The sequence below is a fragment of the Pan paniscus genome, chromosome X (assembly GCF_029289425.2).
Source record: "Pan paniscus chromosome X, NHGRI_mPanPan1-v2.0_pri, whole genome shotgun sequence".
Classification (NCBI taxonomy): Eukaryota; Metazoa; Chordata; class Mammalia; order Primates; family Hominidae; genus Pan; species Pan paniscus.
In genome coordinates, this window is record NC_073272.2 from 147,180,211 (window position 1) to 147,196,892 (window position 16,682).

The following is a 16,682-nucleotide window of genomic DNA, read 5'->3' on the forward strand; positions in this document are numbered from 1 at the left end:
AAGTCTGAAACAACCACAGCATTACTGGGTTTGGGGTGCCCCCTAAAGTAGATACTGCTTAGATCACAACACCCAAGTTCTTTCAAATATCTGGAAAGACTTCTCAAGAAGGACAGGTACAAATAAGCCCAGACAGCAAAGACTACAATAAATACCTAATTCTTTAATGCCCAGACACCGAAGAACATCTACTAGCATCAGCACCAAAAAGGGAAACATAACCTCAACAAATGAACTAAACAAGGCACGAGGGACTAATCATGGAGAAACAGAGATATGTGACCTTTCAGATGAAGAATTCAGAATAGGTCTCTTGAGGAAACTAAAATAAATTCAAGATAACACAGAGAAGAAATTCAGAATTCCATTAGATAAATTTAACAAAGAGATTGAAATAATTTAAAAGAATAAAGCAGAAATTCTGGAGATGAATAATGCAATGGATACAGTCTTTGAAAAGCAGAGTTGATGAAACAGAATAAAGAATTAATGACCATGAGGACAGGCTATTTGAAAATACACAATAAGACCAGACAAAAGAAAAAGGAATGAAAAACAATGAAGCAAATAGCCTTAAAAGGGCAAATCTAACAGTTATTTGCCTTTAAAAGGAGGTATAGAAAGAGATAGGTGTAGAAACGTTATTCAAAGAGTAATAACCGAGAACTTTCCAAACATAAAGAAATATATCAATCTCCAAATACAAGAAAGTTATAGAACACCAAGTAGACTTAACCCAAAGAAAACTATCTCGAAGCATTTAATAATCAAACTCCCAAAGATCAGAGATAAAGAAAAGATCCAATCCCAGCACTTTGGGAGGCCGAGATGGGCAGATCACGAGATCAGGAGATTGAGACCATCTTCGCTAACACAGTGAAACCCCGTCTGTACTAAAAATACAAAAAATTAGCCGGGCATGGTGGCAGGCACCTGTAGTCCCAGCTACTCGGGAGGCTGAGGCAGGAGAATGGCGTGAACCTGGGAGGCAGAGCTTGCAGTAAGCCGAGATCGTGCCACTGCACTCCAGCCTGGGCGACAGAGCAAGACTCCATCTCAAAAAAAAAAAAAAAAAAAAAAAAAAAAAAAGATCTAAAAAGTAGCAAGAGAGAAGAAACAGATAACATAAAATGGAGCTCCAATATGTCTGGCAGCAGACTTTTCAGTGGAAACCTTACAGGACAGGAGAGAGTGGCATGACATATTTAAAGTTCTGAAGGAAAAATATTTTACCTTAGAATAGTACATTCAGCAAAAAAATATTCTTCAAACCTGAAGGAGAAATAAAGATTTTCCCAGACAAACAAACCCTGAGGGACTTAATCAACACCAGACCTATTTTACAATAAATGCTAGAGGGAGTACTTCAATCAGAAATAAAAGGATATTAATACACAATAAGAAATTATCTGAAGTATAAAACTTCCTGGTAATAGTAAGTACACAGAAAAACATAAAATATTACAACACTGTAACTATGGGGTGTAAACTACTCTTATCCTAAGTAGAAAGATTATGTGATGTCCCAATTAAAAATAATAACTACAACTTTTCAAAACATAGTACAAGAAGATGTAAATGGAAACAAAAGAAAAGTGTAAAGAAAAGGGGGACAAAGTTAAGACACAGAGTTTTTATTAGTTGTTTTTTTGCTTGTTTGTTTATGCAAATAGTGTTATGTTGTTATCAGGTTAAAATAGTGGCTTATAAGATAGTATTTGCAAGCCTCATGCTAACCTCAAGCCAAAAATCATACAATGGAAGTAAGGAAAATAAAAAGCAAGAAACTAAATCATATCACCAGAGAAAATCACCTTCACTAGAGGAAGACATGAAGGAAAGAAAGAAGAAAGAGAAGACTACAAAGCAACCAGAAAACAAATGATGAAATAGCAGGATTATGTCCTTATTTACCAATTGTAACATCTAATGTAAATGGACTAAACTCTCCAATCAAAAGACAGACTGGCTGAATGGATGAAAAAAACAAGACCCATTGATCTGTTGCCTACAAGTAACATATTTCACCTATAAAGACACATATAGACTGAAAATAAAGGATGGAAAAAGATATTCCATGCCAATGGAAACCAAAAAGGAGCAGGAGTACCTATACTATATCAGACAAAATAGATTTCAAGATTTTAATACAAAAAGTGTAAGAAGAGACAAAGAAGGTCACTATATAATGATAAAGGGGTCAATTCAACAAGAAGATATAACAATAATAAGTATACATGCACCCAACACTGGAGCACCCTGATATATAAAGGAAATATTATTAGAGCTAAAGAGAGAGAGATGGACCCCTATGCAATAATAGATTGCAACTTCAACACTCCACTTTCAACATTGGACCGATCTTCCAGACAGAAAATCAACAAAGAAACATTGGACTTAATCTGACCTATAGAATAAATGGATCTAATAGATATTTACAGAACATTTCACCCAAGAGCTGCAGAATGCACACTCTTCTCCTCAGCACATAGATCATTCTCAAGGATAGAATATATGTTAGGTCACAAAACAAGTCTTAAAACATTCAAAATAATTGAAATAATATCAGGCATCTTTAGGCATCTTTTCTGACCACAATGGAATAAAACTAGAAATTAATAGGAATTTAGGAAACTATACAAATACATGGAAATTAAACAATATGCTCCTGAATGACCAGTGGGTCAATGAAGAAATTAAGAAGGAAATTGAAAAATTTCTTGAAAGAAACGGTACTGGAAACATGACATACAAAAACCTACGGGATATACCAAAAGCAGTACTAAAAGGGAAGTTTTCACTATAAGTGCCCACATCAAAAAAAGAGGAAGACATTCAAATAAACAATCTAATGATACATCTTAAAGAACTAGAAAAGCAAGATCAAACCAAACCCAAAATTAGTAGAAGAAAAGAAATAATCAAGATCAGAGCAAAAATACATGAATTTGAAATGAAGAAAACAATAAAAGAGATCAATGAAACAAAAAGATGGTTTTTGAAAAGTTAAAAAAAAATTGACAGACCTTTAACAAGACTAACTGAAAAAAAAAAAGAGAGAGGCTCAAATAAATAGAAACAGAGACGAAAAAGGAGACATGAAAACTGATACTGCTGAAATTCAAAGGATCATTAGTGGCTACTATGAGCAAATATATGCCAATAAACTGGAAAATATAGGAGAAATAGACAAATATCTAGACATATACAACCTACCAAGATTGACTCCTGAAGAAATCCAAGACCCAGACAGACCAATAACAAGTAACGTGATCAAAGTGGCAATAAAATTTCTCCCAGTAAAGAAAAGCCTGAAACCCAATGACTTCGCTGTTGAATTCCACCAAACATTTAACGAAGAACTAATACCAATCCTACTCAAACTATTCTGAAAAATATAGGAGGAGGGAATCATCCCAAACACATTCTATGAGGCCAGTATTACCCTGATGCCAAAACCAGACAAACACACATGAAAATGAAAAGTACAGGTCAGTATCTCTGAGGAATATTGATACAAAAATCCTGACAAAATACTAGCTAACCAAATTTAATAATAAATTAAAAGAATCCTTCATCAGAACAAAGCCCTGGGATGCAAGGATGGTTCAACATATGCAAATCAGTATGATACATCATATAAACAGAATTAATGATGGAAACCGTATGATCATTTTGATTGATGCTGAAAAAACATTTGATAAAATTAGACATCCCTTCATGTTAAAAACTCTCAGAAAACTGTGGATAGTAGGAACATACCTCTGTATAATAAAAGCCATCTACAACAGACCCACAGCTAGTACCATACTGAATGGGGAAAAACTGAATGCCTTGCCTCTCAGGTCTGGAATACAAGAATGCCTACTTTCACCACTGTTATTCCACATAGTACTGGAAGTCCCAGCTACAGCAATCTAAGAGAACACATAAAGGGCATCCAAATTGGAAAGGGAGAAGTCAAATAATTCTTATTTGCAGGTGATATTATCTTATATTTGGAGAAACCTAAAGACTGCAACAAAAAACTATGAGAAGTGATAAATTCAGTAAAGTCGCAGAATACATATCAACATACAAAAATCAGTAGCATTTCTATATGCCAACAGGGAACAAACTGGAAAAGAAATAAAAAAGTAATCCCATTTACAATAGCCACAAATAAAATTAAATACCTAGGAATTCATCAAAACATGCACAATCTCTACAATGAAAACTATAAAACACTGATGAAAGAAATTGAAGCAGACACCAAAATGTTGAAAAATTTTCCACGTTCATGTATTGGAAGAATCAATATTGTTAAAATGCCCATACTACCCAAGGCAATTTACAAATTCAATGAAATCCCTATCAAAACACCAATGACATTCTTCCCAGAGATAGAAAAAATGATCTTAAGATTTATATGGAACCACAAAAGACCCAGAATAGCCAAAACTATCCTAAGCAGAAAGAACAAAACTGCAGGTATCATTTTATTTAACTTAAAATTATACTGCAGAGCTGTAGTAACCAAAACAGCATGGTATCAGCATAAAATCAAACACACAGAACAATGGAACAGACTAGAGAACCTAGAAACAAATCCACAGACTTCCAGTGAACTCATTTGCAACAAAGGTGCCAAGAACATACACTGGGGAAGAGACAGTTTCTTCAATAAATGGTGCTGGGAAAACTGGATATCCATCTGCAGAAGAATGAATATCCTTCATTCTTCTAGATAGATAGATAGTCTATCTCTTGTCACATTCTATCTCTTGCCACATTCAAAAATCAAATCAAAATGGATTAAACACTTAAATCTAACACCTCAAACAATGGAACTATTGCAAGAAAACATTGGGGAAAATCTCCAAGACATTGATCAAAAATTTCTTGAGCAGTACCCCATAAGCACAGGCAGCCAAAGCAAAAATGAACAAATGGGATCTCAAGTTATAAAGCTTCTACACAGCAAAGGATACAATCAACAAAGTGAAGAGATGACCCACAGAACAAGAGAAAATATTTGCAAACTACTCATCTGACAAGGGATTCATAACCAGAATGTATAAGGAACACAAACAGCTCTATAGGAAGAAATCTAATAATCAAATTAAAAGATGGGCAAAAGATTTGAACAGACATTTCTCGAAAGAAGACATGTGAGTGGAAAACAGGAATATTAAAAGGTGTTCAACATCATTGATCATCAGAGAAATGCAAATCAAAACCACAACAAGATATCATCTCATGCCAGTTAAAATGGCTTAAATCCAAAAAACCGGCAATAGCAAATTCTGGAGAGGATGTGGAGAAAAGAAAACACTTGTACACTGAACCCCCTCTTGGTGGTGGGAATGGAGATTACTACAACCACTATGGAGAACAGTTTGGAGGTTCCTCGACAAACTAAAAATTGAGCTATCGTATGATCCAGCAATCCCATTGCTGGGTATATACCCAAAAGAAATAAATCAGTATATTTAAAAGACATCTTCACTCCCATGTTTGTTTCCGTACCATTCACAACAGCTAAGATTTGAAAGCAACCTAAGTGTCCATCAACAGATGAATGCTTAAAGAAAATGTGCTACTCATACACAGTGGAGTATGGAATACTGTTCAGCCAGAAACAGCCAGAATGAGATCCTGTCATCTGCAACAACATGGATGGAACTGGAGATAATTATGCTAAGTGAAAGAATGAATAAGACATACCATTTGATCCCACAACAAGGTGACTATAGTCAATAATAACTGTACATTTCAAAATAACTAATAGAGTGTAATTGGATTGTTTGTAACACAAAGGATAAATGCTTGAGGGGATGGATAACCCATTCTCCATGATGTGATTATTTCACATTGCATACCTGTATCAAAACATCTGATGTATTCCACAAATATATACACCTATTATGTACTCACAAAATTAAAAATTGAAAAAAAATTAAAATTTATCAAAAAAGGGGGACAAGGGGAGGGATAGCTTTAGGACACATACCTAATGCATACTGGGCTTGAAACCTAGATGATGGGTTGACGGGTACAGCAAACCACCATGGCACATGTATACCCAGGTAACAAACCTGCACATTCTGCACATGTATCCCAGAACTTAAAGTAAAATAAACAGAAAAATTATCAAAAAATAAATTTCACAAATAGTTTGCAATCTCTTAAATTTTTTAAACATTATTTTGTAATCATTATAATTTACTCTTTATAGTCTGTGTGTGTGTGTACATATATATATATTCTCCTTAGAGCATATTTTCAGAATTAAAAGAGAAAAATGTTTTCAATTACTATTGGCAAACAATGAGTTTGTGTGGGACTCAGATTAGTGTGAGTTTTTACTTTGGTGTTTTTCTTTTGGAAATTGAATATATTAATTTTCATTTACAGAGAAAGGATGGAAGTAGGGAGAGAAGAAGGAGAAGAAGGGAAGAAAAGGAAATACATAGGAAAAGGGAAGAATAACTAGTACTTGAATGATTTGTTAATTATAAGCATAATTTTAAATTTTCAGGTGCAAAAGTAGAAGGCAAAATATTTTGCATAATTATGAATCTATCAAGCCAGATTCTGAAATGGATGTGTTCTAAGTTTGGTATAAACAGATTAACTCAAGGGTATGTATTTTACCACGCTTAATTGTCACAAAAATGTCCAGTTTTTTTTAATCTTGTTTAATCTTGTCTGAGAGCCACACTTATTTAATGTAAAGGTTGAAAATACCAGCCACCTAATAAAATAACATCTCCTTATAATCAGTAAGGATCTCTTCAGATGAAACCAGTTTTAAGCATATAAAATACAATATAAGGAAATGTCATTTGTATAAATATCCAATCCATTAGCATAATAAAACTTCTAAGTCTAATTACAATCTAGTATTTATAAAAATAATTTGTATTTTAATATTTAAAAGGCAATCAAATTTACTTCTCTTCACAATCAGTTAAGAGTGAATTACGGTAATTCAGACATACTGGCTTATGATATGGTTTGGCTGTGTCCCCACCCAAATCTCATTTTGAATTGTAGTTCCCATAATCCCCATCGTGGGAAGGAACCAGTGGTAGGTAATTGAATCATGGGGGGTTTTACCCCCATGTTGTTCACGTGATAGTGAGTTCTCACGAGATCTGATGGTTTTATAAGGGGCTTTTCCCCCCTTTTGCTCAGCACTTCAACTTCTTGCCATCATGTGAAGAATGACATGTTTACTTCCCCTTCCTCCATGATTGTAAATTTCCTGAGGCCTTCCCAGCCATGCTGAACTGTGAGTCAATTAAACATTTTTCCTTTATAAATTACCCAGTCTCAGGTATGTCTTTATTATCAGCATTAGAACAGACTAATACAGCTTATTCAACATGTAACAAACTGCTACTTTCCCCGTCTTAATTTTTATTTTATCAAAGTAATGAATGCAAATGGTACCAAAAAGTACAGAAAATCCTATGATGAAAGGCCCAGACTCTCTCCAACCTCACTCTTCCGCAACCCTGAACCCACTCTCTAAAGCAGTCAATTTTTACTGTTTTGTACTTTTAGCTCTCTGTAAGCATGGATGATGTGCTTAGACCGCTATTTCATGATTTGTATCTGTTGAGACTCTCATAGTCCTGATACGAAAAACAAGCACTTAATTCACACAATCCCTCTGGTCCTCTCTCATCTTCCTGATTTTTGATCTTCGTTATTTTTAATTTTCCCCTGGTTGCCTAGGTAACTTTAAATACTTGTGAAATGTGATATACAAAATGGTATCACTCTGCTTCAGAGCTCTAAAATGGAGTCAGAAAGCCATTCTAAAAAGGACTACCTGCACAGCTTGCAACCTTGCAAAAAACAAAAACAAAACAGAAACTTGCCTTGAACTTTTGAACTGCGCCAAACTGCAATGACCACAGCATCTTGGAAAACAGCCAAATTTCAACAGCACTACAACTCCTGAACAGCAACAACCAATGAACTATGGACTCACGTACCAAGCCAGCCACCTGCGCCAATGATAATTCTTTCAAAACAACTTGCACAATCAGCATTCTTTTAAAAATCTCTACTCTCCTTTTCCTTTTCCTCTTTGGAACACAATTTCACTTCTAGCCCAATCTGTGTCTCCTGAATTGCAATTCCTAAGACCCCAATAAACACTTTGTCTTACTGCTTTACTGTCTGGTCTTTTGCCTCTTCTTGGTTGACATTAAATGGTGTCAGAATAGAGTGGGGTACAACGCAACTTTCCCCTGCGTTCTGGCACTGCCATGGATTCAAGCATGGTACCTGTAGGATCCCTTTGTGTTCCATCGTCTCCCCAACAGCCCAGGACCTCATTGGTGAGTCCTCTTGTGTCCCTGAACCTCCCTCCTCGGTTAAGTTCAGCCTTTTATTGAGTGTCTTTTGTTGCTGGCTGTCAACAAAGGAATTTTTCCCTTTTTGGTTAGTACTCATAGAGACGTTTGCTTCTAAGGGTATATATAGGTTATGTCATTCCCTTTTGGAAGCCCTGCTGGGTTTTTGTACAAAAAAAATTTATGGTCCTTCATTTTATAAATTTCTTTCTTGATGGATCAACATTACTAAAAATGATTTGGAATTATAATGGCCAACCTGAGGATTTTTTGATCTCCTGAAACTTGTTTTCCTCCATGGACAAATTAGAAGGGCTAAAAAGAAATATTAAAAGATTAAACAGCCCAAATGGCACATCTACTTTAATTTGGTATCATGCGGCAGCTAAAATACTCCAGGAATGTAAACTAGTGTCCCTAAGTGGTAACAATACCAAATGAGCTCAAAGACCCTAAACTGGGGGGGAAAAAAGTAGAAGCTTCTATTAATAATAACAAAACAAATCTGGAATTGTGCATGCCTCTGTTTGTCCTTGTCCTGTGTTGCCTCCCGCTCCTAGTGAACCCCTTCCATCCTGCTACTACCCTCTACACCCTCTTGCTTATGTGGTAAAAATCTATTCTAAACTGGAAAAATTATCTCCTGGGCTCCATAGAGGGGCTTATTGGAGGGAGTCACTATTGGAATAGGAACACCATTACAGCTTCTAATCATCAGTGGCCAAAAGATGAATCCTTTCAATTAGAAAGACTCCTTTATTTGAAAAATAGTTCAGAGATTTCTCATTCTAAATAATTATTTGTATTTATGGGAGGATTAAAAAAATTTAAGACACATAATAATGTCATGGCTAGCCTTACAAATTCTGACAAAATTAAAGAGCAAAGATCTGATCTCAAACAAAGTTAAAATCCTTTGTATGCTCACACTGCCTGCTTTGGGTTCCCTGTGGGATTTACACAGAACGGGCACTCCATCCTATGGTCTAGTGGCTAGGATTTGGCACTTTTACTGCTTTTGCCCTGGTTTAATTCCCAATCAGGAAACCATTCCCTGCTGATGTAAGTCTTTTAAATCAGAAGAAACATTTACTTAAAAACTCATTTGATATTTGTGTGACTCAACATTTTGGGGTACTAATTTGTTATTGATCCTTTTTCCTTCTATGGACAACTTTTGATTTTCTGTCTTACCAACTGATATGGTTTTGGTATTTGTTCCCTCCAAATATATTACAAAATTTGATCCCCAATATTGGAGATACATCCTGGTGGGAGGTATTTGGATCATAAAGGCAGGTCCCTCATGAATTGCTTGGTGTGTCTTCACAGTAATGAGTGATTTCACGTTCTATTAGTTTACATGAGAGCTAGTTGTTTAAAAGAGCGTGGCACACCTCCCCTCTCTTGCTCCCTATTTCATCATGTGACACGCCTTTTCCCTCTTCACTTTCCCATCATAATTGTAAGCTTCCTAAGGTTCTTACCAGAAGCAGATGCTGGTGCCATGCTTCTTGTACAGCCTACAGAACTGTGAGATAAATAAACTGCTTTTCTTTATGAATTACCTAACCTCGGGTATTCCTTTATAGCAATGCAAAATAGACTAAGACACTAACTGACTTTTAAAATCTTTTATATATGGGGCACAAGGGATGGTTGACTTTTGTGTGTAGATGGTCAGCTGAGAAGCTGAGATCCTAGAGAATTTGGCAGGAAAGAAATATGGGTTGTACTTTATTTGTGGCTGGCAAAATTTTATTTAGCTGCCTTTGAGATGCCTCTGGATCTTGTGAGGACTGCTTTGCACCTCTTTGGAGATGTCTCACGCATTCTTATTTAAGTCATAACCTTGGTTAAGGGGTTTTGGTTTTGGTGAGTTATTTGAAAGATAACTTCGGGGGGAAAAGTTTGAAAGCCAAAAATATTGGCTGTTTGTCCCAGCTAAAATCTCATCATGAGAGATTTAAAAAAAAATTTTTTTAAAAAAGCTCTATGGTCAGAAGTCAGCTTAATTAAAAGCTGATATTCAGACTATAATACTTTTTTAAAAAATAAAATTTCTTTCTACTTTTTCTCTTTTGGATTCTGCTAGTGGGATTTACTTTTCAGTCAACTGAAACCCCCTTTTAATTATATGATTGGTTATTCTGTTTCCTTTTTATCTTTTTCACATGATTTTTGCTAAGAAAAATGTAAAACTTCATTGGCCCTTCTGGAAAGCTTAAAATATCCAAATTGGTACATCTAAGACTTGTTATTTCGTTTTCTTTCACTTCTACTCCTCCTTCTTTTTTGCCATCTTCAATTCCACATAAAGAAATCTAGACAGGACTTCTAGCAGCTCTAAGACCCCTTAAGGAACACAGAAAAAGTGCCACACACCCCCTTTTCGGGGTCATATATTTTTCTCATGGATCCCCAAGAGTTGTGGACAGGTTCCTCTCAGTTCTAAGGCTCTGCTGTTTTGCATTAAATTCCGTGATCTCTCTAACTTCTGGGGGTACCAGGAATTACTTCGTACTGTGAGAGAAAACTTAATCTTTGTGTATGTGATAGCTAGTGGGTCACTAGCAAAGGCTGCAATTCTGGGGGGTGGCTGAGAGCAGTCACAATGGATGGTTATTACTGTATGGGGCTATTCATTTGTTTGTGCATTTAGATCAGAAAAGTGAGGTTTGGAAACTTGGAGGCTATGGCTACATCACATCATCAAGGGATAAGACTCCCATGGGGGATGAACTGATCACAGAGTGGGCTGATTGACATTGGGTTACCTTTGCCGTGAGGTACCCTGTGGAAGTGTTGCACAGCTTGGTCCTGTGGCATTTCCTTTTTTTTTTTTTTTTAAGGTCCCAGGATTCACTGTAAAAAATGAGGTTCTTGATTTCTGAGGATCTAGATGATTTGCCTTCCTACTGCTTCTGCTTTTCACTATATAAGTGAAAAGACCTCAAAAGCTGCAAATGTTTTGTTTGCGCTATTCATTAATGGGCTCTACCCTGAGGTCAGTGGTCCAGTTGTAAAATGGAGACTAAATTAAAAGCCACCTATCTAACTAAAATTGGTCTCCTTATAAAATCCTCTGGTGATTCTCAATGATTTTGTGTTACCTTAGTATTCATTTTAATTTTCCTCTAACATACCCAAATTCTTTCTTCAAAAAGCTTAAATTCTCTCTTTGTGCATTGAGATGTAAATTTGCAACCCTGGTTTCTCTAAAACTCAATAAGCACTTCAACCATGCGGGACAAATAAACTTTATTTAAAAATATTTTTTATTTTGTATTCTTTTAGAGGCAGGGTCTCACTCTGTCACCCAGGCTGGAGTGCAATGTTATGATCCTAGCTCAGGGTCACCTCAAATTCCTGGGCTGAAACTATCCTCCCACCTCAGCTTCCCAAGTAGCTGGGACTCCAGGCACACACCGCCATGCCTAACTAATTTCTTTATTTTTTATGTTTTAGTATAGACAGGGTCTTGCCTTGTTGCCCAGGCTAGTATTGAACTCCTGGTTTCAAGTGAACCCCCTCCTGTGTGAGGCATTGCACCCAGCCCAGACAATCTTTAACTTGTTTCATTTACAGAGGCACAAATTAATCTAACTGTCCTTTTAAACTAGTGAGTTTTATCTGTCTCATGACTAAAATTTTAAAATAAAAGCAAATATAGTTTACATATTTTCCCTACCCAAATCTTATGTTGAATTGTAATCCCGAATGTTGGAATTGGGGCCTGCTGGGTGGTGTTCGGGTCATGGGGGTAGATCTCTCATGGCTTGATGCTGTCCTCAGGATAGTGACTGAGTTTTCCTGTAATCTAGTTGGTTAAAGTGTGTGGCACCTCCCCCACTCTCTCTCTTGCTCCTGCTTTGCCATGTGAAATGCCTGCTCCCATTTTGCTCTCTGCCACGAGTAAAAGCTTCCTGAGGCCTCACGAGAGGCTGAGCAGATGCCAGCACTATGCTTCCTGTACAGCCTGCAGAATCATGAGCCAATGAAATCTCTTTTCTTTATAAATTACCCAGTCTCAAGTATTTCTTTATAAAACAGCCTAGCAAAAAAGCTATAAAATCTTTATTTGTGTTTGTATATTATGTATAAATGTGTATATGTCTGTGTTTGTATATTGTCTACATGGTACTGAGTTGACTTATAAATAAATGAGTACTCATAAATTAAATAATCTCAAAATTTTTAAATTCATATGACTTCAGTAACCTTTGATATAAAAAGCAGATTTTTAAATTGTTGGTAAAATAAAATAGAAATGTCTTCAGAGTTTTAGACTTTTTAATCTTAATCTACTGGTCAAAAAAATGTATGTTGTTTCTGCTAAATGTTTTAAGGTCAAAAAACTTGTTTCTGTGATATTTTTGATAATTGCTTGATTTGTCTTTAAGCATATGTCTTTGGTTTTGAGTCTTTAGATTCCAGAGTCTAGACAGGTGGTCATGGTGAGGCTTCCACAGCACCTAGACCATCAGCTGCAGGGTAGAGTCAAGCCCAGTACATCCTCCCTGGCCCAGCTCTGCCTCCTGGCCATGCTGGAAGGGGATAGATCCTCCATTAACTGTCTTCGCAGCTCTGTCATTTGTCCTGGGCTTTGCATTTGATACATAACAATTAAAATTGCTTTACTTCCTAGCTTTCTCACTCGAAATTGGGGTTACTAGAGTTAAAATTGTAGATAATATATGTAATTAAAACTACTAGATATAAGAGAAATAATTCTATATAAAGAGTGTACAAAGAATGTAGGATGTGTTTTGGGTGAGGAAGGTTATAAGAAAAACATGAAGCCATATACTGTGGCTCATGCCTGTAATCCCAGCACTTTGGGAGGCTGAGGCAGGAGGACTGCTTGAGCCCAGGAGTTCACGACTAGCCTGGGCAACATAGGGAGACCCCATTTCTACACACACACAACTTGAGAATGTGGTTTTTGTTAAAGGAAAAGTATTTTTTTTCTAGTTTAGAGGTTATTTGAAGGCTCCTTTAAGTTGAAAGGATAAAAAAGAATGACAGGAAAAACTGAATGGATATAAAAAATTGGGGAAAGAAAGAGAATTGAAAAAATTGTGAGAGATTATAAAATGTTCACGCAAATCTTTTCTGTAGTCAAAGCTGATTGAGATTAGATGGATTTGTTTATATTTTATTAAATTAACTTTAGTGTTAATAATACACTGATGAAAAGTACAATTTGGTTTTCTCTTTTGAACAAGATTTTCATGTAGTACTAATAAGAAATGGTAAAATATTTGTTCACCTTTTCAGTAAAAAAGGAAGAAGACTTTGCCTCATGCTGTCTTTATTAGGTCTTTTGATTGTTTGGAAAACTTGATCTCCCCTCTATCAAATAGTAAAGGGTTTTTTTTCACTTTTTGAAATCTTTTAATTATCATTTTGACTAAATGAATGACTAATATTTTATAGTGACTTGTGATCTTATTTTGATATCAAGTGTTTTAAACCTTTAATATTTGACAAACATCCCAAAATCAAATTTCAAATTCTAAATTAAGTGTTTTTTAAGCTTGAACTAAATATTTGGACATTCCAAAAAGAGCCCCTGGAAGTCCAAGAGAGACATATTAGGCTTATTTGGTATGTTAAAATTATACGGGAAGCATTGTCAAATAAAAAGTGATGTCTAACTTTCTTTGAGTTATATTCATATGGATATGTTATTAATGTATTCCAAAATTGTATGAGATTCCTAAAATATTATATATCTTGGTATATTCAGTAAATTGCTTAATTCTGATGCTGGTTTTCTAAAAGCTCTCTGTTAATTCTAAAGTGATGTGTCTTCAAGGAAGTTCATGGGAAAGACTGATAGGTAATCTGAAATACAGTCCTCTGCTTATGACTTTGAGATTACACAATTGGACTGGGGGGTAGAAAGTTAAAAAGAAAACTCTAATGAAAAATTAGACATAAAATTGGAAAATTGCTAACCTAACATCAAGTAGAACAAGAACATGAGACTAAAGTGATGAAGGGCTGAAATGATTTTTCATGACTTTTTGCTTAAACATGGATGATTCTTTTTCTGTTTTGTTTTCTAGAATCAAGAAACCTCTTTTTCCCTCTTAAGCTATTCATAGCTTAGAGTAATTGGGTGAAATATAGTTTTGTAAGAAAATGGAGACATTTACCTCATAGGAATGTTTTCTTCTTTAACAGGACACAATTGAAAACACTGGTTATATTACAAAAGCTTTGACTGGTAATTTTGTGTCATATTTTCAAATGTGACCAAGCTGCTTTGAGGAATTGCAGTTTACTTTAAAGCCAACAGACTTGGAAAAAGACTGGCCGGGTACCATATCTACACTGTTCCCTTACAGGGTTCCTGACCTTGTGGTAAGTAAAAGTTGTCACTTTCTGACAGAATAAGCTACCTCAGATATTTTGGGGACCTCAAGAAGAGAGAAATTCACACAGGTATTACAAGCCCAGTCTGAAGATGAATCCTTCGCTTAGTGTCCTAGCCTCAAGAGGCTTTTAAAAGTCTATTCTGGGATTTCTTATTTAAAAGTTCCAGCAAGGCCAACTTAAAAATAGCCTATATGGCCAATCACTACTCTTACTGCAAACAATCAGGCAAAGTATACTAAGACTAAAAGTTATTTTGCAAATAAATTGGTCCTCCTATGTTTTAGCTTTGGTAGAAATGGGAGACTAAAGAGAGAGACATTATTTTTCAGAAGAAAACTATAGTACACGTTATTAGATTCTAGCCTTGTCCTTTGTTTGTGAGTTTTTATTATTTGATTACAACAATTTGGACTGAATCCTGAATTCTTTCCTAGCTACAAATCTCCAAACTAACATTTTCATATCTTTCCATTTTTCTGACTTGGACTCAGTGAAATTGCAGCTTGCTCCTGAGGCCCTGCAAGCTGAAGTTCACATGTAAACAACCTTGTGATACACAAACTACAGACCAGAAAAATGTGACAGATTGCCACTGCCTACTCCCACTTTAACTGAAGATGGTTTGAGTCTAACATCTAGCACTTCAACTGATTGCCCCCCAAACTCTAAAGAAACTGGTTTAAAAAGTGTTCCAAACCGGTGAAACCCTGTCTCTACTAAAAATACAAAAAATTAGCCGGGCGTGGTGGCGGGCGCCTGTAGTCCCAGCTACTAGGGAGGCTGAGGCAGGAGAATGGCGTGAACCCGGGAGGCGGAGCTTGCAGTGAGCAGAGACCGCGCCACTGCACTCCAGCCTGGGCGACAGAGCGAGACTCCGTCTCAAAAAGAAAAAGAAAAAAAAAAGGGTTCCAAACATTAACCTTTCTTCTTCTTCAGTTTGAGAGAGCCTGACTGCAACACCGTCTCCTGAAATGAGACACAACTATTTAATTCACTGGCCTATTCTCAGAAATAGACCAGTTTAGTGGTATCCTTTGCCACTCAGCTACAAACTCAATTTTTCTCTCCACAGCCACCAACTCAGCTTTTAGTGTGTAAAACGTCCAGGGAAGTTTCAGGAAAGAGAATGTTGGGCTGCAGAACATGATTTTCCAAAATATGGCACTTTGGCATGCTGAATGCTTTTGAAAATTGAAAGGCATCAGAAATAGGACGTTAGGCTAGCAATTTTATAAGTCCTCAGAATCAAAGTCCATCTAACCTTGTCTTGTTCCTCCCACTCCATGGCCAAGGAGGTACTCTCTCTAGAATTTCCTTCCAAGTAGCTAGAATTACAGGTGTGCCCCACCATGCCTTGTAAACTTCCCTTTTATCCTATCCCTGAAATCTCACACTCTATTTCAGAAAAGAAAACTGAGTAATGACCTACAGACATGGTTAATCAGTTATACCCTTCTCCTGACATACAGCTAATCACCATAGACTAATGCAGACCTCCTTATGAAACAGGCGTTTCTACCTCCAAGGGAAAAAGATAACAAATCTTTGGCTGACCAACTGATGTTTATCAGCAATGCTTCCTCACATCACATCTTTATCAAAATGAAGAAATGTGAAATGTGATATACAAAACAGTATCACTTGGTTCAGAGCTCTAAAATGGAGTCAAGAAGCCACTCTATTACTACCTACACAACATGAAACCCTGCAGGAAAAAAAAAAAAAGGAACAGGAACTTGCCTTGAACCTTTGAACTGGGCTAAACTACAATGACCACATCTTAGAAAGCAGCTGAATTTCACCAGCACTGCAACTCCTGCATAGCAACAACCAATGTACCATGGACTTATGTACTAAGCCAGCCACCTCCACCAATGATAATTCTTTCAAAACAACTTGTGCAATCACTCTCGGCATCCTTTGAAAAATTCCTACTCTCCTTCC